The sequence below is a fragment of the Panthera pardus genome, unplaced genomic scaffold, assembly GCF_024362965.1.
Source record: "Panthera pardus isolate Hobbes unplaced genomic scaffold, ASM2436296v1 HiC_scaffold_13, whole genome shotgun sequence".
NCBI classification, from domain to species: Eukaryota; Metazoa; Chordata; class Mammalia; order Carnivora; family Felidae; genus Panthera; species Panthera pardus.
The window spans coordinates 26,994,249-27,015,616 of NW_026526688.1; the positions used below are offsets into that span (position 1 = coordinate 26,994,249).

The 21,368-nt window shown below is 47.2% G+C and overlaps 2 long non-coding RNA genes across 3 annotated transcripts in view; one reads left to right on the forward strand and one right to left on the reverse strand.

Moving 5' to 3' along the window:
- LOC109277248 (uncharacterized) overlaps positions 1-21,368 on the forward strand; it is an 86,716-nt gene that overhangs the window by 18,044 nt on the left and 47,304 nt on the right. Inside the window, exon 1 of one of the 2 annotated variants that reach the window (XR_008421571.1) lies at positions 16,286-16,641. The exons of the other annotated variant lie outside the window; for it this stretch is intronic. This is a non-coding gene — a long non-coding RNA (uncharacterized LOC109277248). Of the gene's footprint in view, positions 1-16,285; positions 16,642-21,368 lie in introns of those variants that run through there. 2 annotated transcript variants of the gene reach the window in all.
- LOC109277249 (uncharacterized) lies at positions 8,357-19,624 on the reverse strand. The gene is made up of 2 exons (XR_002085057.2): positions 19,133-19,624; positions 8,357-9,268 (listed from the first exon to the last, which is right to left on the reverse strand). It is a non-coding gene; the product is annotated as an uncharacterized LOC109277249 (long non-coding RNA).

A 21,368-nucleotide genomic window follows, 5' to 3' on the forward strand; every position in this document is an offset into this window, starting at 1 on the left:
CTCCATGGGACGTCGCCAGGCAGTGCACAAACAAATGAGAAAAAATACAGTGTGTCTGATGGTATTAATTCTTATGGAGAAAAAGGAAGCAGTTGAAGGGACAGACAGTGCAGGTGGTAGATGTTGCCGTATTTAGCCCTCAGCGGTGAGGTGGCCTTAAATTGTCATTGATAATGATGATGACACCAGCTAAGGTTTGGGGTGTCCATAGAAGTGTCTTGCTGTGAGTTCCGTGCTCACCTAGACTCAACCACGAACTTGCTGTAGTACCTGTGTGAGGAGCAGCAGCAAACTCAAATGCACACTTTTAGGTTTGGTTTAGTTTTTGCTGGATGCACTTTCTTGTTAGCTGTGCGTCTAGGCCCATGAACCAAACTCCTGGACCTCTGAGGGAGACCGGCCTGGAGGAGGGAGAGGGGAGGACAGATGACAGCTGGTGAGCCCCGCTGGAAGGTGCCTGTGCTGAAGTGACCTTGCGGCCATCCCTGGGGCAAGGGGAGAGGGGGCAGAGGGACGTATTCCGCTTTTCTTCCTGTCGCTCGGCTTCGGAGCTCCTTCCCTTCTGGCCTGGCAGGGTGTTCTCCAGCATTTACTCTGTAAGCCCTTTTCAGCTCACTCTCGGTTGCGGCTTACTGGGATTGTGTGTGACAACGGCAATGAATGCATTCCTGTCCTTATCAAAAAGAAGACAGTTAGGTAACTAATAGGGACACCTGAGAGGGATCGGAAGAGCTCCAATGATGTGTGTCCCTGTTTCTCAAGTTTTCCTGGGGCTGGCCTTTCCAGTGGGACAGAGGGCAGGGCTGGACCCCTGGCTGAAGCCTACGGTGACCTCAGCAAGCCCCTTGTTCTCCTGTTCCTTTGGGAGGTTCTCCATCCTGCTCCTTTGGAGCCGGGGCAAGGCAGGACCACTTAGCATGCAGGTGGCCATTTACACTTTCCAGCCTTGGAAGAGAGAAATCAGCCAGACGGAGGCCCGGGGCCCTCAGCTCTTGTGAGCTGACAACCTGGGATCGGTGAGTTCACTTTGGCGTTGAACTTTTAATTTTTTTTAATGTTTTTATTTTATTTTTGAGAAGGAGAGAGAGTAAGCAGGGGAGGGGCAGAGAGAGTGGAAGACACAGAATCCGAAGCAGGCTCCAGGCTCCGAGCTGTCAGCCCAGAGCCCGACGCGGGGCTCGAACTCATGAGCCGTGAGATCATGACCTGAGCCGAAGTCGGATGCTCAACTGACTGAGCCACCCAGGCACCCCGTTGAACTTTCAATCTGAGCATTTTAAGCAGTTCCCAAAGGATCTCCCAGTGGTTACATGAGCATACTGTCTACAACTATTTGTTCAACTATAATCATTTTTCTCTATGCTCCACTTTAATAGCTCTCATGCAAAAGGAAGAGTTGTGGTTATTTTGCCAATCCCATGGTCGAGATGCATCCTCGCCTGGCCAGGCCCCACCCCCCCCTCCCCGCCCCAGCTGACAGAGAAACCAAAGCTTGGAGATGTGGCATGATTTCCTCTCCGTCACACAGCCAGGCTTTAGGAAAAATCAGCTCTCCTCACTCTGAGAATTTTTTTCTTGCTACCATGCCCCCCCCAAGGAATGCCTGACTGTTCCGTATTTATTCATTCCAGTGATTAATTAATGGTAGGGCAAAAAGTTCAAGCCACCAGCATCAAAGGCATGAGAGGTGACATGTGCATCCAGGACATTTGACAGGACCGGGGTCATTGGAAGATCTAGTTTCGGAAGAGCTTGTTTAGACAATTAGAAAAACGTGAACCTAACCTTTGTCTGCAATAAGCAGGGTTGGGAGCTGGTAAGCAGAGTGCAAGGGGACGCTTGGTGGCCTGTTTCAGGACAACCTTGCTTCTCAAAGTGATGCTTGGAGAGAAATCTGCTGGAAGTAGGGATACATTCCCACTGTCTAGAATTCCTTCATCATGTCTTCTCAAAGATACTGGTTCGGGGTGCCTGGCTGGCTTGGTGATCTCAGGGTTGCAAGTTTGAGCACCACTTTGGCTATAGAGATTATTTAAAAATCTTCTTAAAAATCTTTTAGGGTGTCTGGGTGGCTCAGTCATTTAAGCATCTGACTCTTGATTTCAGCTCAGGTCATGATCTCATGGTTTGTGAGTTTGGGCCCCACATTGAACTCTCCATCGGGCTATGTGCTGACAGTGCAGAGCCTGCTTGGGATTCTCTCTCACGCTCCCTCGCCCTCTGCCCCTTCCCCACTCGTGTACACGCACATGCGCTCTCTCTCTCTCAAAAATAAATAAACTTAAAAAAATAGAAAATAAAAATCTTTAAATAAATAGATACTGGTTCTATGGTGGATTACAAATATTTGGAACTCGTAACCTAAATTTTGTTGCTTTTGCCATGCCCAGAATATCCAAAGCACAAAAATTTTTGTTGAATACTGCAGATGAGCTGTGCTAAACTAATACACTGGTGATACATTTAAATTTTTAAAAACTTGTAACTGATGTATTAAGCTAAAATTAGTAAGTTCAAATGTAACAGGAGTAAATGTATAGCCATGCATTCTGTTTCCAAAAAATCAACGGGGACAAGGGGGAGAATACTTGTTTCAACAGCAATTCAAATGAAAAAGATCTAAGAACTTCAGTTCACAAGTCAGTAGAAACCAAATGTATGAAGCACATACTAAAGAATTGATGTGATACTAGGCTGTTTTGATACTTTCTAGATCAAGTCTGGACATCATTACACTGTGCTCTTAGGTGATTAAACCCCACCTGGAGTATTGGAATTGATAATCAGGTGTCATGTCTTAAGAAGGACATTGATAAGCTAGACTGTGTTCAGAGCACAGAGTGTAGGAGGCTAAAACTATAAATGTCACGACATATGACACCTTAAAAGAATTTAGGATGTTTAGCCAGAAGAAACAACCAAAAGCTACACGAAGATTGATCAGATGATACTTTTACGACTATGAAGCAACATCCATACTGTACCATCCAAGGACCTGGGATAGTCAAAAGTAGCTTCCAAGCGTGGAAGTTCCTTCTCCCTTCGCCCAAAAACAAGATTTGGGGTATAAATTAGGATATTCTACAAGCCATTGTTCTCCATAAACAAGGGGTATAAATCATCCTTACCCACAAATAAAGATCAGACATCTGTTATTTTCCCCAAGTAATCATGTTCTTGTCAGAAATGTCAGTTAACTCCGCCAACAGATATTTTTTTATCGCCTCAAATCATTAATAGGAATGTTGACTGCAATATAGGCAATAAAATAAATAAATGAATGTTCCTTCTCTTTTGACAATGATTTATTAATACCTACTCATGGAACAGCTTTTTCTCTTTGGGTATAGGCTTTCAATCATGTATGAGTTTACCAAACCGTCGTTCATTCAATGAATACATTTCTACCTGTTTTTAAGAAACTTTATCCAACGCCTGACTCTGTCTGTGAATTCCCCTTACGTGCTAGGATAGAAACACTATGAAAAGAGAAAGAGGTTATTATTGCATGATTTGTTTTTGTGGACTCTCAGATCTTTATTTTCTAAGAAGCCTCAGTTCCTCTGTTTAATATTCAATTCTAGAATTTTGCCAGGAAGTAGCAATCCTCCTGTGTCCTTTTTGAAATTTGGGAGATCTCCTTCCCCAAGATGTCTCAGAGATTATGACAAAGGTTCTAGGATCTGCCTCTAAATTCTTCCTGGACGCTGTGAGATCACATCCAGGCCGGGGAGGGCAAAATTCATGTAGTAGAGGCAACTTTGTGGGGGCAGACAGGTCCAGTTGGTGGTTATTGCCCAAGGCGCGACCCTGGCAGGATTCTTAAGCCTTATCCAGGCTCGGCAAGAAGTCCTGCTGTCATGCAATGTCAAGGTCAGTCACTGGCCCCAATGAGAAGCATGGCTGTGTCAGAAGGCTGTATTTCTGATCTGGAGCTAGATGTTTTGCACGATTTCATTACCATCCTAAGCTTTATTTTCCTTATGTGTCTTTGTCTTATTTCATTTTCATTTTAAAGGCTTTTTGCATTAAAGGATAAAATTGAAGAAAAATTGGGGGTGATTCATGACGTTGGCTATTAGCTGCGGGACTTTGAGCAAATTGTTTAACCTTATTTTAAAGTGTTCAACTTAACTTTTTCTTAGGCTAAATTTACACAGTTGTGACTATCTATACTATCTTGGCCCCCTTAGCTTCCCTTTTTGTCAATAGAACCAACCCAATGCACTTACAACTCTTTTTAAAAAAATTTTTTTTGCCATAGCTTATTTTTCCAGTTTTATTGTGGTATAATTCACATATAACATTGTATTATTCCGAGGTGTACAACATAATGATTTGATGTATGTATATATTGCAAAACGATGACCACCGTAAGTTTAATTAACATCCATCACCTCACAGCGATAACAAATGTCAGCGAGGATGTGGAGAAGACAGAAGCCTCGGGCACTGTTGGTGGGAATGTAAGCTGGTGCGGCCACTGTGGAAAACAGTACGGAGGGTCCTCAAAAAATTAAAAACAGAGCTGCCATATGATCCAGCAATCGCACTTCTGGGTATATACCCAGAGGGAACAACACCACTATCTTGAAGAAATATCTACGCCGCACCCCCCGCCCCCCTTCACTGCAGCATTATTTACAATAGCCGAGATAAGGAAACACCTAAGTATCCATCAATAGATGAATGGATACTTGTTGTTGTTGTTTTGTTTTGTCTTGCTTCGTTTTAATTTGTAAGGTTCCATCCTTTAAAATCTCTCTGGACTCACTCTCACAATCCTGTGCCACCAACCCTTTACTCTAGCTTGGATTTTCACCCCCACCTCCCCCTTTGGTCCGTTTCTGAAACCTTGTGTTGTGTTGTGGTTCCTGGGACATCTTTTGCGGGGAATGGGCGTGGGAGATCCTTGTACTTTCTGCCCTACGGTCTCCGGCCATTCACTGTTCATTCCTATCCTGCCCTTTTTCTGACACCCCAACCTAGGCTGGACAACACAACTTCCTAGAGCCAGAAGGTCAGAGAGTGACATTCAACTTGCAGTGATGCAAGTGAGAGCACTTGAAAACTTGTAAAACCTCTAAATGGCTCCACAAAACAGTCTCAGTCCTAAAATGCAATATATTTTAAGGCAGCATAAATTCAAAAAATGTTTTCAGGGGGAAAAATAGTAAATGTGCATTTGGATTTATAAGGCACCAGATTTCAGAAATACTAAAAATGTTAAAAAAAAAAAGTGTGTCTTAAAATTGGAAAACTCAGTGTTACCTGTTAACATTCTGGAAACTTCCTTGTGTGGTGGGTTATTGAACAGGCCAGATTTGGTAGGAGGAAATCAGGAAGTAGCTTTGTGTTCCTCCCTCCACGGTCTCCCTCAGGCCCATTCAGTCGGCTCTCCTGTCCCCATGCCTTGGTGGCATCTCTAGCAGATCTTACCGTGCCCTGGTCACTTTCAAGCATTAGAAAGTCCAGCACAATCCAATCAAAACTTTGCTCCCTCCGTTCAGCAGAAGCTTCTCTGTTCTCTCCAGCCCACCACCTGAGCTCAGGTCTGAGACCTGCCCCTCCGGTGCTCTCTCTGCTACTTCTGGTTACTCCAGAGCCAGGGCCAAGGCCAATGCCAGGGAAAAGGGCCTATGGGTTTGTACTTTTCTCAGCTGTGTACTGCTCCCCCCTTACTGCTAATGTGCACACACTGGAAAATTCCCAGGGGATCCTTTTGTAGGTTCATTAGGTACGCCTCCCTACCACTATCACTCCCCTCACCCCCAACCCACTCTATTTCAGATGCACATGGATTTTTCAGGAAAACACTACCGTCCAGTGGGGGCAATGCATTTTTAGATGGCCTCTTAGAATGCCCCTCAGCTCTGCCTCTCTGCAGTTTGCTCCTGGGCTCCCTTCGTCCAAGCTGGTAGCCCTCTTGGCTGTGGTCCTTTTCAAGCCAGGGCATTGCAAGGCATTCCTACCATTGCCCTCTTTCCTCTCCCAGCCACCTGTAGGGGCTTCAGCCAACCCCTACCTTCAGGCCACTTGAGGGAAGAGTCTAATGACCAGCAAACCCAAGAACTGTATATCACGTTCTCCCAGGGGCCCTCCTGTGTTCGTCCAGCCATAGCACAAGGAAGGCCCCAGAGGTCGGGTAGATCAGCCAGGACCTGGCCAGCAAGTGAGGTGTAAGCACCCCCTTCCTTAACAGAAAACTCTAATACCCACCAATGGTTCCCTAGGGTCCCTCCTCGCTTCTCCTAGGAGGCTGTGGGGAGGAAGGGTAGGGGCCCCACCTCCATGTTTACAGGTGGGGAAATGGAGATGTTGTGGGGCCACAAGTGCAAAGAAATCTTCTTCTCTCCTAAGAGCCACAAGCCATATGCATAGGGGGTTGCTGGGTCTGCTCGGGCTCCTGTAAGTTCAAGGTGGATGTGGCCAGCCCCTCTCTTTAGAAAGTAGATAATACTTTCTAAAAGCCTTTGGAGGCTTTGGCAAAAGCAGGACACAGGAGGCGCTCATCCTACCTGTTACACTTGTTTAATTCAATTGGACAAACTTGGGGTGTGCTGCACGCCAGACGTTGGGCTAAAGCCTCAGATTACAAATGTGAGCAAAACACAATCCACCCCCTCAGAGGATCAGAGCTCCTGGTAGAACTCAGAATGGACGAACTAACAGAGAGGAAGTGGGTGGGAGTCTAGGGCGCGGTCTCCGAAGCCTGGGTGCCTGGGTTTGAATCGTGACTTTGCCACGCTCTAGCTGTCTGGCTGTGGGCAAATTGCTTGAACTCTCCACACCTCCATTTCCCCACCTGTAAAATACAGATAATAGTAGTACCTAGTCGTTGTGATGCGCAGACACGTTCAAATATAAGTGCATAGAACTGAGCCTAGTGGAACCTAGTGGATTTGTTTGTTTGTTTGTTTGTTTGTTTGTTTGTTTTGCATTGAACACAGAACATGTGCTGTCCTGACTGTTCACAAGCTTCAACTCATCATGGCCTCTGACTCTCCTTCTACTTCCCTTCCAGGTTCAGGCTGCTCCTCTCCGTGTGTTTCTGCCTGTGGTCTCCCTGTAGCCTACGCCCATGTCCTTCGGGTGCCCAGCTCAACGGGACATACTCTACGACCACATGGCTTTCTTTAGAGACTCGCCCCTTGTCTTTGTCACCCGAGCATTTGTTATAACTCTGACTTTCAGAGTACCGTAGGCCCCGTGTCCCTTTTAGTGCCTCGCATGGGAACATTTGAGATGCACGTTTCCTCCTTTGAAATCTCCTTTCCAAAAAATAGAAGGAGTTCATGTAATTGTGTCCAGTGTTCCCTTCTGAACACCCCTAGTACGTTCAGTAGTCTTTGTGTGATCCTCACCCACCTGAGAAATCAATGCAGGATAAAAACAGGGCAAAATTTAGCACAATTAGCTTTCTACAAGCTCTCTGACTATAAATGACTTTTCAATTCTCTCATATAGTTTCCTAAGTAGTAACTGTAATAGGATATTAATGTGACCCTCTTCCTGCATTGAAATTTGGGTGAGCCCCCAAAGCTGAGAACTCCCCCAAAGAGGGTGCTAGACCATCTGTGTGGGGCTGGCAAAGGAGTGGTCCAAAACTTGCTCTGCCTGCCACCCACTTCAAGAGTTTCAAAGAGGAGGCCAGGAACTTATTAGGAAGTCGAAGCAGCCAGTAGCAAGGATTAGCTTGAAGACAGTTGTCAGTAGCTGGGCGTCCCCACCACCCTGTCCTCACCCTGGCTTGGGAGGAAGAGAAAACGTATCTTCCCTTCAACCTAAGCAAAGTGAGAGAGACTTCAGACACCACTCAGAGAGCTTCACCTGTGTGGCCCGGAATTGTGTGGGTGTAGACTGATGTCTGCCTTCCATCTGGAAAGCCCAAAGAGAAGGTGGGAGGTTGGAGTTCCTTGCCAGGAAGCCAAGTAAAGAGACAAGATGAAAAGGCAAAGGTACCCTAACGTGGGGTATACCAGGGGCGACGGGCACGGGGGGTGCGTGGCCAACTGGGTACGACTGTGACTTCTTTGAAAGAGTTCGAGTTGGAGAGCCCCATGAGGTTAAGCAAGGTGCCGGGGGAAGACCCCCCCAGAGAACCCACAAAAATGCTGCACAGGACGAAGAATCAGCCTGACAGCAGATGATAATGGTGACAATCAAGCAAGTCCTTTCTTTCCCGCTTCCCTTCCTTTCACTCTCCTCCGGTTCCGGGGTGGCCTGAATCCGACAGGAGGAGTGAAAGTCGTGAGGGAAGCCAATCACGGAGTTGACTTCACCTCCGGTTCCTAATCTTGTATCAGGCCCAATCTGGCAGGAAGCGAGGGCTTGTAAATTGTATGCCAAATGGATATCTGGATTGACCTGGACACTTTATTATCTGAAACATGAGGTTTGTTAATCCCACAGCACCTGCCTGGGGTTTCATCCAGGAGCAAAGAAGAAGCAGTCAACTTAGCACAGAGAAAATAGTGTCACTGCCTTCTGCCTGTGCTCTTCTGAGTCCAGCTCATTTCGTGACATAGTGACTCGGTACTAAGAAAGCAGATGCACATTCTCTAGGGTCTGGATGGTCTGTAGACACACAGGATGGTTTGGTTGTGGTCTTGGCCGAGGGCTGCTCACATTAAGAAGTTCCTGTACATTAGGAACCCAGCCCAGGGTGATGGTCTTTTGGTTCTGTCTCCTGTTAGTTTCATCCATGTGCTCTGGTCACCCACCGCCATGAATAAAAGGTGCTCCAGGACCGGGGTGAATCCCTCCTGTCACCCTCAGCAAAGAGCTGAGCACGTGGGCATGACAGACATAGGAAATATTCGGCAAAAGACTGAGCCCAGGGAGTGAGAGGGAAGCTTAGCTGTCCATCCATCCGTCTAGCCAAGGCTAGAGATGGAGGCCTACAATGGGGAGCACCCTGTCCACAGGGTCAGCGCTTCAAGATGGGTGAGTGTGGGAGGGGGCCACGAGAGCAAGCAGGTGAGCAAGACCACGGACAGTGGGCATAGTACGAAGAGGATACAGAGAGGAGGGGAAGAACAAGGCAGAGGTGGAAGGCTGAGAATGGGAGCAGGGCTCTCGTATTGGGTTGCCTGACTTAAATAAAAGTCCAGGCCAGTTGGTCTTTTCTTTTGTCTGGTCTTTCCACGCCACAGGATCTGTTGGACAGGGAGGAGTAAGGATCAGTATCTTCAGCATTTGCTACGATGGCCAATAGGGTCACCCCAGATTAAAGACCATATGGAAATAGATTGTTCTCCATGTGAATCTGAGAGAGAAAGATAGAGCAAATGTTAGAAATACTAAGATGCAGGGGCGCCCAGGTTGCTCAGTTGGTTGAGCATCCAGCTTCAGTTCAGGTCATGATCTCACGGTTTGTGAGTTCAAGCCCCGCGTCGGGCTCTCTGCTGACAGCTGGGAGCCCGGACCTTGCTTTGGATTCTGTGTCTCCCTATCTCTCTGTGCCTCCCACCCTCCCCCGTCAAAAAGAAATAAACATTAAAAAAAAAAAAAAAAGAAATACTAAGATGCATGAACTATTATCACCAGCAAACAAAGTTATTTAGAAGAAATATCGTATGCTTTGGGAATGTAAAAGACACTAGAAGTAGCAAATTTACATTACCTGCTTTAAAGAAATATGGCTGAGATATAAATGACTCTAAGGGAAGTCATATAACAATGTAAAACATATTAACATGTAAGTGCATTCAGTCTTTAATTTAATTTTGAGTCAAATAATCGGGTCAAATTTATTCCTTGTGCGGCGCATAATTTTAACCTTTTATTACGCAAAGCTGACAATTCCATTTAAATTGTGAGAGTGTGTTCGGCGCAATTAATTTTAATGATATTTACTATTTGCTGCATATTCCTAAAAGGCAAGCACATCTTGAAAAATTTGTTCAAGTTCTTTCAAACCGCTTTCGGATCCCTGTTAGTAAGCAGGAGTCCAGCTCCCATCCACAGAGGCTTTTGAAAAACTGACAGACGCAAGCGCTGGTCTGCGAGGAGTGTCAGAAGCGTGGTTTTCATCTCAACAAATTCACGTGCAAAAGAGGAGGTTCCTGCTGCCACCAAGAGGGCCCCTATCATGGGCACCTCCCAGCTTGGGTCGTGAGATGCTGGGCGGCACCGGGGGTGTTCTTAGAGCAAAACGAAGCAGCTCCCTCCCCAATATTTGAAAGACTAAAGCTCTGGGTGATCGAAATGCCCCAGGTCCCCCCCCCCCGCGCGCCCCCCCCCCCGCCCCCCCCCCCCCCCCGACCTGACCTCAGACCAGCTGCCAGAAGCTTGAGAAACAGTGCTGGATGTACTTCAGGTCAACGGGTAACGGCATCGATGAATAAATCAAATAAGTTTTCCAAGGGCAAATATTTGCTGCTAGAATTAAGGAGACAACTGAAATGTATCCCGTGGATCTAAAAGAAAACCTGAAGCCCAGATGGGTGAAATGATTTGCTCAAGATTGACGAGACAGGGCCGGAGAGGTCTTCCTGAGACCAGACCTGGGAAAGTTACGTTTTTGTTTGATGTACTCTTTTAAAACATCCAGTTCCGAAGTCCAGAGTTTTTAAAATTGGGTTTTCTTAAACCGAGGCATACCTGTATTGGTGTTGCCATCAGTACCTTAAATGATACGTCCCTGAGTGAAAAATACGGTGAATATTTTTTTCTAGAAATTTCTCTCACTGGCAGCCCAAAACTGTTAGCTCGTCACAAGCCCAAGGCCACTGTAAGAGTCCAGATAGGTGTCCCTGTTGATTTGATCTTCCTGAATCTGGACTTCTCACATGACATGGCATTTCACCCTGGTCGTCAGCTTCCGAATGTTCTGAAAACAGAGCAGCAGGCTTTGGAGGCTGGGAGGGGAAGCCTCTGGTCAACACTCCGAAGTGCTTTTCCAAGGAAGGGAGCACCTCTTCTCCTTCCTCCTGCTAGTGTCCACTGGTGTCCCCAAGAGAGGCTGGCCTCAGCACAGAGCTGCAGCAATGTGACCTGCTGAGTGGAAGCAGACCCTGCCCACAGAGGTTCTGTCAGCTGAGGACGCCGATGGGGACGCCGATGGGGGTGAGGCAGAGCGGAGGTCAACAGAGGAATGACAGCCATTTCTCCGATGACAACTGAGGAGGAATTTGCCTTGTTGAACATTCGAGGCTGGGATCACAGTTTGAAATAAGATTTTTTTTTAAGTTTATTTCTTATTGAGAGACAGACAGACACAGCGTGAGCAGGGGAGGGGCAGAGAGAGGGAGAGACACAGAATCCGAAGCAGGCTCCAGGCTCTGGGCTGTCAGCACGGCACCTGACATGGGGCTCGAACCCACGAACTGTGAGATCATGACCTGAGCTGAAGTTGGACGCTTAACCCACTGAGCCACCCAGGCGCCCCTGAAATAAGATTTATGGTTGAGAATTTGCGTCTGGGAGCGTGCAAGCTCAAGGCTGCCATGGGCTTGGCCATCTGGACAGGAGAGCCCTGGGTGGGCGATGACCACCCCTCCCCCTCCGTGTCCCCGCTGTCTCCCCGCCGATTTACTTTCTCACATTGCCATGCATGATTCATTTCTTTCTTTCCTTTTGTCTTCCTTTCCTTCCTTCCTTCCTTCCTTCCTTCCTTCCTTCCTTTCTTTCCTTTTGTCAATTCATTTTTCATGCTCAGTTTTACCAACTATTTAAAACCTGTACTCTTTTAGAAAATATAATACAAACACATGGGCAAACGGAAACCGTGCAAACAGAATGTCACAAAAACTGTCTTCCTACCATGCCTGTCTCCCCAAAGAGCTCCCTTGTGAAGGGCCAATCGCTGATACCAGTTTCTGGAGTATGTCTTTCCAGAGATGGCGAGTGCCTATATCAGCACAAGGACCTATCTGTCCGAGTTCTCCGCGGATGTGAGCTCAGGCCGCATCACTACACCTGGCTGTTTCAGGTGTGGTCTTTCTAAAACACCATCCAGACACCTGGGTGGCTCAGTTGGCTAAGTGTCCAACTCTTGATTTTGGCTCAGGTCATGATCTCACGGCTCTGAAGTTCGAGCCCCACGTCGGGCTCTGTGCTGACAGTACAGAGCCTGCTTGGGATTTTCTCTCTTTCCCTCTCTCTCTCTGCCACTCCTCTGCTCGTGCGCAGTCTCCGTCTGTCTCAAAAATAAATAAACTTAAAAAAATTAAAACACTATCTTGCTTCAAATACTTTAACAGATTCCCATTCTCGGCAGACCCTGGCCACCTCCTTCCAGCCCAGTGCTCCCTCCCTCCAGCTCCCCACCCCTCCAGGTTTTGGCCTCAGCAGATCTCCAACCCGAGTCTCACTCACTCCTATCAGTTGCTGAGTCTGGAGACCCTTGCTTTCCCTCTTCTGCTTGCCAAATCATTCTCACCTTTAAAGGCTCAGTTCCAGGGGCACCTGGGTGGCTCAGTTGGTTAAGCACCAACTTCACCTCAGGTCATGATCTCATGGTCTGTGGGTTCGAGCCCCGCTTCAGGATCTGTGCTGAAGGCTTAGAGCCCGGAGCCTGCTTCGGGTTCTGTGTCTCCCTCTATCTCTCTGCCCCTCCCCCATTCACACACTATCTCTCTCTCTCTCTCTCTCTCTCTCTCAAAAATAAATAAATATTAAAAAAAAATTTTAAGGCTCAGTTCCACATGTCACTTATGCTGGGAAGCCATTCCCAAATTTCCCAGTCATGTTGACTGCTTCTCCTCTCCAAGGACCCTCCCTGTCCAGTTCTGTATCCCTCAAGGGGTGGTTCACGTTATTTTCTGAACACTCTTGAGATGCCAAATACTATGGTAAGGACCAGAGAGAACACAAGAAATAATGGTCTCTGTCCTCAAGGAACTTAGGGTCTAGCAGAGAAAAGTAACATGCGACAACAGTGGGATGTGACGAATACAAGATGCTGTCGTGCGGACTGGGCCAAGACCTGTTGGGAAGGTCCCTAAGGAAGGAGAAACCTAAGGCAATGCATGAAGGTCTAGAAGGATGAGCCACATGAGGAGTTATGGAGAATAGGGGAAAGTCAAAATGTCCTCAAGGAGCCATGCCACACAAAGAGAAAGGCATGTGCAAAAGGAGCGCCAGAACTCACATGACATCAAAGAGCTCAATCAATATGGCAGGCGACGAGAACTATGAGGGCAAAGTTTCCTGTAAATTATGAAGTGCTCTTCAAACAATCAGTGTAGGAGTAAGTGACTCAAAAACTCTGGCAGTTGAACATTCATAATCTTCGACTTCCAAGTTGCTGCAGCCTCTGAAGATTTATAGAGGATCTGGGGAAGGCCAAGGATGGTCACTCAACATGATTGCCCTTGAGAACTTAAATCGTGGGTGTTGACAAGGTGCTGCCAGGAAATTTTTGAAGATTAGCATTTCGGTGAATTGCTCTGTATATTCTGGTACGTATTAATAATACTAAGAGCAGTAGGGACTGGCCTCTATTGAGTTCTTACTTTGCTGCCAATACTATTTTAAATGCTTTACACAGTAGAATCTGTTGAACCCCAACCACTTCAAAGGTGGGCAAACTATTACTGTCACCATTTTATAGACGAGGAAACTGAGTCGCAGGACTTGTTCATGGTGGAGTGGCAGTTAAAACCCCAGCAGTGTCTCTGAGCCCCTATTCCTACCCACTAGGTACCACTACCGCCCCCTGGCTGCAGTGGGCAGGTGTTTGGGAGAACACGCTGTCAGGCCTGGGAACTCAAGACTCACTGTTTCAGAGACAGAGTACTGGAAATCAAGGCCAGATGGACGGTAGGCGGAGTGTGCATGGCCTGCCCTTGGCACCCTGAGGCAGCCACTGTCTGAAAATACCAATTTGGTGAGTTTAATTAACAGCACACTTGCTGTTAATGCCAAGAACAACAGAAGTCCACGGGTGAACGGCTTGGGGGTGAAAATCAGGATGGAGGGGCCTTTGTTGCCACCTTTCAAGCTGCGATGGACAGCAACAGGCAGCGCTGAACATGCCCAGTTTTGGCAGGAGAGTGGTCAAGATTAATTACACAGATGGATCATTTTGCTCAGAACAAGCCGGGGGATGGTTTGATGTAGTGACTTCTGCGACCATAAAATCAGGAGATGTATGGCTATCTCTGTGGTAAATGGGGCCCTGAAAAGATTAACCTCACCTAGAAAGTAAAAATGATATGCATGAATTTTACCAGGTGGGGGAAATGCCTCGTGATCCCCACAGATACTGATTTCACACCAAGGATGCTGGATTCAAACGTCAAACTGTGGGAAAGTTTTCTTGAAAGACTGCCTGTGGGGCCGTGGGAGAAGTGTGCGATTCTATGTGCAGAAGATTAGAAGTTGATGTCAAATGCCTTGAAGAGATCCCTGAATATATAAGCCTTAAGGAGGAAGGGGGGCTTGAGGGTTCTGTTTATTTTACAGTCGAGATATTATCTTCAAAGCGAACGCCTTTCAATGCCTTCGGTGCAGCTGTTGGCTTTGGGACCTGCCTTCTCTCCTAGGGCGGGTGAGAGTGAGGTCAGCTGGGGGTTGTAGGCCAAGCTCTTGTTCTCGGGGTCCTCACACCCCCCTGCCTCATCAGCCTCGCTGGCTGGTCCTAAGTGTGGGCAGCCTTTCTACAAGCGACGTGGGGACCACTCTAGGGAGGCGGCTGGGGGGGAGGCTGGAAGCGCTCCGCATTTCCAGTGCAAAGACAGGTGTTCGAGTCACGGCTCTGCTACTGGCTAGTGACGTGATGTAGGGTGAGTCAACATCTCTAAGCCTCAGTTTATTCGTTGGGGAAATGGGATAATAATCCCCCCCAGGGATGTTGTAAGGCTTGAGGTCGTGATATATGAGAGAGAGTGCCATGAAATGCCAGCCCCTGTGGTTAGCAGGATTTTAAGGCAAAAGTTACCTGATGTCCTTCTTCTACCTCTGGTCCCTTACATACCCCTTTCGTTTTGTTTAGTTATTTTCACTAATTCTTATTGCACTATAATACGCATAAATTTGCCATCACGGCCATTTTTTAGCATACAAGTCACGGGCGTTAGGTACATTCGCAATATTGTATAGCCATCGCCACTACCCATTTCCAGAACTTTTTCATCTTCCCAACCTGTGACTCTATACCCCTTAAATAATAGCTCCCCATTCTCCACTCCCTTCAGCCCCTGATAACCTCTATTCTATTTTCTGCCTCTGTGAATATGCCTACTCTAGGTATTTCCTAAAAAAGTGGAATCATACGAAATGTGTCCTTTTGTGTTTGGCTTATTTCACTTAGCACGATGTTTTTAAGTTTCGTGCATACCGTCCACGTATCAAAATGTCCCTTTTAAAAGCTGAATAATATTTCGCGTAGACATTAAGCACATCTTGTTTACGTATTCACCTGTTGGTTGTCATTTTCACCTTTGGGCAATTGAGCGTGATGTTGCCATGAGCATTCATGCACAAGTAACTGTTTGAGGTCCCGCCTTCAGTTCTTTTGGATAAGGATCTAGAAGTTTAATTGCTGGATCACATGGTAGTTCTATGCCTAACTCTTTGAGGAACTGTCAGAATGTTTTCCACAGTAGCTGCACCATTTCTCATCTCTGTCAGCAACGTACAAGGGTTCCAGGTTCTCCACATCCCCACCAGCACTTGCTTTCCTTTTCTAAATAATAGCCATCTTAATGGGGGGAAGTGCTAACCTGATCTGTTTTGTTTTTTAAGTTTATTTTTATTTTTGACAGAGACAGAGTGCGAGCATGAGCTGGGGAGGGGCAGAGAGAGAGGGAGACATGGAATCTCAAGCAGGCTCCAGGCTCTGAGCTGTCAGCACAGAGCCCGACTCAGGGCTCGAATTCACGAACTGTGAGATCATGACCTGGGCCGAAGTCAGACGCTCAACCAACTGAGCCACCCAGGCGCCCCGGAACCCGATCTGTTTTGAAGGGTATCGGTTACATCTCCATGGTGTGAGAACCCCCAGAGTAACATTTGTTGGCCTACCTGGACCTCTGGCGTATCAGGGAGCGTGCTTGGAATCAGAGGACCGATTTGCATGAATTTTTATCCAAAGCAGAATGGTTTTCCGGGGAGAACTTAGGAGAAGGACTTGAGGCCGTGGTCACTTGATAATTCTATTCATTGATTCATTCATGCGTTCCTTTTTTCACTCATTCACTTATTCCACGAACATTTATTGAATGTTTATTTTGGTGGCAGTGGGCAGGAATGCTGTAGCAACCACATTTGAGAACAACACTTGAAAGGGAGCTTGGAATCTTCTTGACCAACACCTACCCCATTCAGCAATGTTTCCTAAAACTGGAGAGATGGTTTAGGGCTCAGGTTTCCAGGTCAGTGACAAGGCGGGAACGAATGATATAGCCCAAACCCGGAAAAGAAACTCCTCTACCTGGCGGGAGAATGGGTTTAAAACAAGGGCAGAGATTGGTCAGGAAGCTCTCTTTTCCGACAGCTGGCTAAACAGTGCAGTCACTTGATCAGGTGGTGAGATTTGAATGCAATAAAACAAGCGTCAAGAAAACCCGATTAGATAAGCCCCAAGTACTCGCACAGTCCTTACGCTATGATAACCTCCCACTAAAATGTCACGTACAGGCTGTGTGTGATGGGAAACTCTGCTGACTTGGAATTGGAAAGCCAGGCAGGAGGGTGAGTACTTGATTTCAATCTGGGAAAATTCCAGAGGGCTGAATTCAGGGGATTTATGAACACCATCTTATCCACACAATTGGATTTCATCAACAAGCACAGACTCATTTTCTAGTTCAAACTGGGACATTTCAACTATATTAAAGGGCAAAGAGAGAGAAACAGTGGTCAGAAGGCAGTTCACGGAATTAGTTACCTCCTACGTGTTTATTTTGCTCTGGTGAATGTTCCAGCCTCGGGAGTCCAAAAATAAACTGGATTCACAGGCAGCCTCATTTCCTAAAGTCGCATTGTCTAGATCCTGGGTGCCCTCCAGAGCCACACAGAGAAGCAAGATTAACCTCATCTACTTCCGTCAGGGGGAGAGCAGCATTTTCTCAGATCTGGGTGGAGATCCGTAAGAAGAAGAGCTTCCCAGTCTTGGTGAACATCACCGCATAGCCAAGAAGCCAGTTGGAAAGGAGACTAAATACGATTACACTGACCTTTCTGTAACGTGGACACCAAAAACTCCAGTTTCCATTCCATCTGTATCCGTGGTGTGCTAGACCTCGTTCAATATTTTACTACCATTGTTAGGTACATGGAAGTGCTTCGCGGAAGTAATTAATGCCTTAATATAGGCAAAGTCTTCTGGCATAGGACAACGAGGTTCAGAATTATTCTGGTGGGTGTTGCAACGTCTGTAGTTGTGTCCAGGTTCCGGTGCTCATACGGCAGGGTGCCAGGATTTGAAAAGGAAGCAGAACGCTGGAGACTAACAGTCACCCAGCAGCCTCATTTCGTGAAGAGAATTTCACTGGTGCTTGAGACCCCACCGCTCCCTCTCTGCCCCTGAGGGCCTTCTCTTTGTGACTCTGGGCCCTAATGGGAAACCCTCCCTGACTCTGACCTCTTCTCTTTGTGGCCTGACTTAGCAACCTCGAGAGGGTCCCCCCATGTTTTCCACCTGGCTTCCCACTGTAACCCCCACCGGCATCGAAATATTCAACCCTAGCCCGTTAGCGTCGTCCTGTCTCAGATTAACCCCACCAAACTGGCTCAGCAAGGAGAGCCTCAACTCCTTCAACATATTTTAGAAAGCTCTGTAACACCACAGCATTTTAAAAGAAGGGGTGAGGCACCAGGTAAGCTTAAGATGAACTTGAACACAATCTGACCACAAAGGGTCCAGCTAACTGAGATTATAGTCCCGGAATGAATGTGGGATTCAATACCGTTACTAAAGGAGGTATGGAAAACAGAAGCTATGCAGGCAACTCTCTGAAAGGGATTGTTGAGAGAATTTTAACAAGTTCTTGTTCAGTTTCCCTTTTTTAATGTTGTATTTCTTTTTGAGAGAGTGCATGCGAAGGGGAGGGGCAGAGAAAGAGGGAGGCAGAGAATCCGAAGTGAGTGAGGCTGGGTTCAAACTCGGGGCTTGAACGCGGGTCTCGAACTCACAAACTGTGAAATCCTGCCCTCGGTCGAAGTCAGATGCTCAACCGATTGGGCCACCCAGGCGCCCCCAATTTTTGTTTAGTTTTATTGAGATAGAACAGACATATGACACTGTATTCGTTTTAGGTGTGCAACACATTGATTTGATGCATGCATATATGACAAAATGATTGCCATAATAAGTTGACATTCATCATCTCACATATTCATAATTATTTTCTTGTGATGAGAGCTTTTAAGATCTACTCTCTCAGAAACTTTTCAAATACAAAATAGAGCATAATCACCATGCTGTACATTACCTCCCCGGGACTTATTTAACTTTTAACTGGACATTTGTACCTTTTGGTCTCCTTCCCCCAATTCCCCCCCTCCACACACACACACACACACACACACACACACACACACACACTGCCCCTGCCTCTCTGAGGGAATCTTTTGGGAATGGGGGAGGAGATTGGACAAGGTGACCTTCCAACTGTGGGATCTATTGTTGGCGATAATGATGGGTGGGAACGGTCCTAGGGACTCTCTGTCTGCCACTTTTTAGTCACATGGGACAGAGGGGGACCAGATCGCCGAACCATCATGTGTGCAAACTGAGGACGGACAGCGATAATTTTGAGAAAGACCATGCCTGTGTCCTAGTCTCAAGGAGCGAACATTCTGGTCTAGAGGTACGACCAACACTCAGTAAGCACAGGCATACAGGCAAGTTTGGGGCTGCCCTCTTTACCTACACAGACACTTTTCTTCTTCTGTTCCCAGAATTCGGTCTGCACTATAGCAACGTACAGGCCTCTCTGGGCCTGGAAAACCAAGCCTGGTGACAGCAAATGACCAATGCGCATCCTGGAAGTCTCCAGGACATTCAGAGAGGTATCTGATCCTAGTCCGTGTAGACCAGGCGCACATGAGGGAAGCCTTGCCATGCAGTGACTGGGGATTCTAACCCTTGCTTTGTGCCTGCATAGGGCATGTTAAGGGCTGGGGGGACTTTGCTCCCTGGGTTTATGTTTCCATGAGGAGGGGGCTACTTTTAAGGTACCTTAGTTACATCCAACCCTCGGGCTTAGCAGGAAGTCAGCTGTCTGGTCGGTGTGTTAGGAGAAGAATCTCGGTCTTTGTGGCTCAGCTCTTCCTGGCTCCTTCCTGCTCCAGATCTGCCTGCAGACAGGGGGGATCCATCCTGGTGCTCCTTTGCCTGCAGAGGGGCCCATCCCCATGGGGGAGGACTGCTGAGCTCTCATCTGCTTGGGCATTTCAGGGACATCCCTTAGGCTACAGATCTACATCCGCACTGAGTGCCGTCTTATTCGTAATAAAGCCGACCTGTGGCTCTCCAGCCGTTGACTGTATCTTTCTCTCTATGGGTTTTGAGCTCAGATGGAGAAACTGGGTGTTATGTAGGAGCCCTCCTGCCAGTTCCCAGCCAGCTTCAACAAAACCCCTTACCCTTCTCTTATCCTAACCCTCCTCCAACGCACACGATTTCTCCCTCCTGCTTTAGCGTTCCCAAAGTCTGTTCTCTTCCTCTCCAGGTTCCAGGCCCCTAACACATCAAGCGAGATTAGCTGGCACGAAAGGACTCTTGGCTTCCTTCCACCGAGGGGAAAGTTATCAGTGACGAGGTGGCTTGGATCATGCCCTTGCTCGGATAATGTGGGCATGCCTCCTCCACCACGTGCAGAGATGCACTGAGCCCCTGCTCTGTGAAAGACCCCAGGGCTCTCAAGAGCCACCTTCTTATTGTCAGGGATGTCCTCATTTCTTTCTTTTTTTTTTTATTTTTTAATATGAAATTTATTGTCAAATTGGTTTCCATATGACACCCAGTGCTCATCCCAACAGGTGCCCTCCTCAATGCCCATCACCCACTTTCCCCTCCCTCCCACCCCCCCCCCATCAACCCTCAGTTTGTTCTCTGTATTTAAGAGTCTCTTATGGTTTGCCTCTTTCCCTCTGTTTGTAACTATTTTTCCCCTTCCCCTCCCCCATGGTCGTCTGTTAAGTTTCTCAGGGTCCACATAAGAGTGAAAACATATGGTATCTGTCTTTCTCTGTCTGGCTTATTTCACTTAGCATAACACTCTCCAATTCCCTCCATGTTGCTACAAAAGGCCATATTTCATTCTTTCTCATTGCCACATAGTATTCCATTGGGTATATAAACCTCAATTTCTTTATCCATTCATCAGTTGATGGATATCTAGGCTCTTTCCATAATTTGGCTATTGTTGAGAGTGCTGCTATAAACATTGGGGTACAAGTGCCCCTATGCATCAGCACTCCTGTATCCCTTGGGTGAATTCCTAGCAGTGCTATTGCTGGGTCATAGGGTAGATCTATTTTTAACTTTTTGAGGAAGCTTCACACTGTTTTCCAGAGCGGCTGCACCAGCTTGCATTCCCACCAACAGTGCAAGAGGGTGCCCGTTTCTCCACATCTATAGTCTCCTGATTTGTTCATTTTAGCCTCATTTCTATTCAAGATTCCTGGGGCCATTTGCCTCAACCGCAACACCAGGAGCCCTGCACTGCCCAGCGTATTGGCTGGTCATTTATAAAACAGCAGCGTTTCCTGGCACAAAATGAACCATCAGGAAAACAAGACTGTCTCTGAAATCAGGTCAATGTCAGGTCAGATAAGCACAGCCTGGAATTTTCAAGTATCTGCTGTAGCTGGTCCCACAATCTTGTTTCTTTGGTGCACAAGCCTGGGAACGCTGATGATTTTCTGACAGTTGCCAGAACCCGGGGCTCTGTGAAAGATAGGACATGAATGTGGAGTATTTCCCCCCGTGGTGGTGGCGAAGGAGAAGTCATTCCCTCGTATGTGGTCCCTGCTGCCCGTGATTGCACTCAGAGCAATCAGCTGCCAGAGCCCAAGGGGGGCCCAGAAAGGGGCTCTAACTTAGCTCTCCTTGCTCTCCAGCACCGAGAATTTCTGAGGGCCTTCATCATCTATTCATTGAAGTTCTAATAGAACCTCATTTAAGGGATCCCACAGGGTTGCCAGGTGCACACATGAGAGAGGGTGACGACACCTGGAGTTATACAGTGCACAACCAGTGAGGCATGTGCAATGGCCCTGGGGTCATCTCCGGAAGTCTGGTGGCTAATAAGCACATCCCTAGAGAGTGGCTTTGTGGGGCAATTTTGCCACAGTCTGGACTTACCATTCATTTCAGAGGTTTGACCACCTCATTTGTGAGAAGAATCGAGGTCCTCTTGGGGAAGGACCCACCTTCGCTATGCTCGCAGAGGCCGCTGTGATTAAAAATA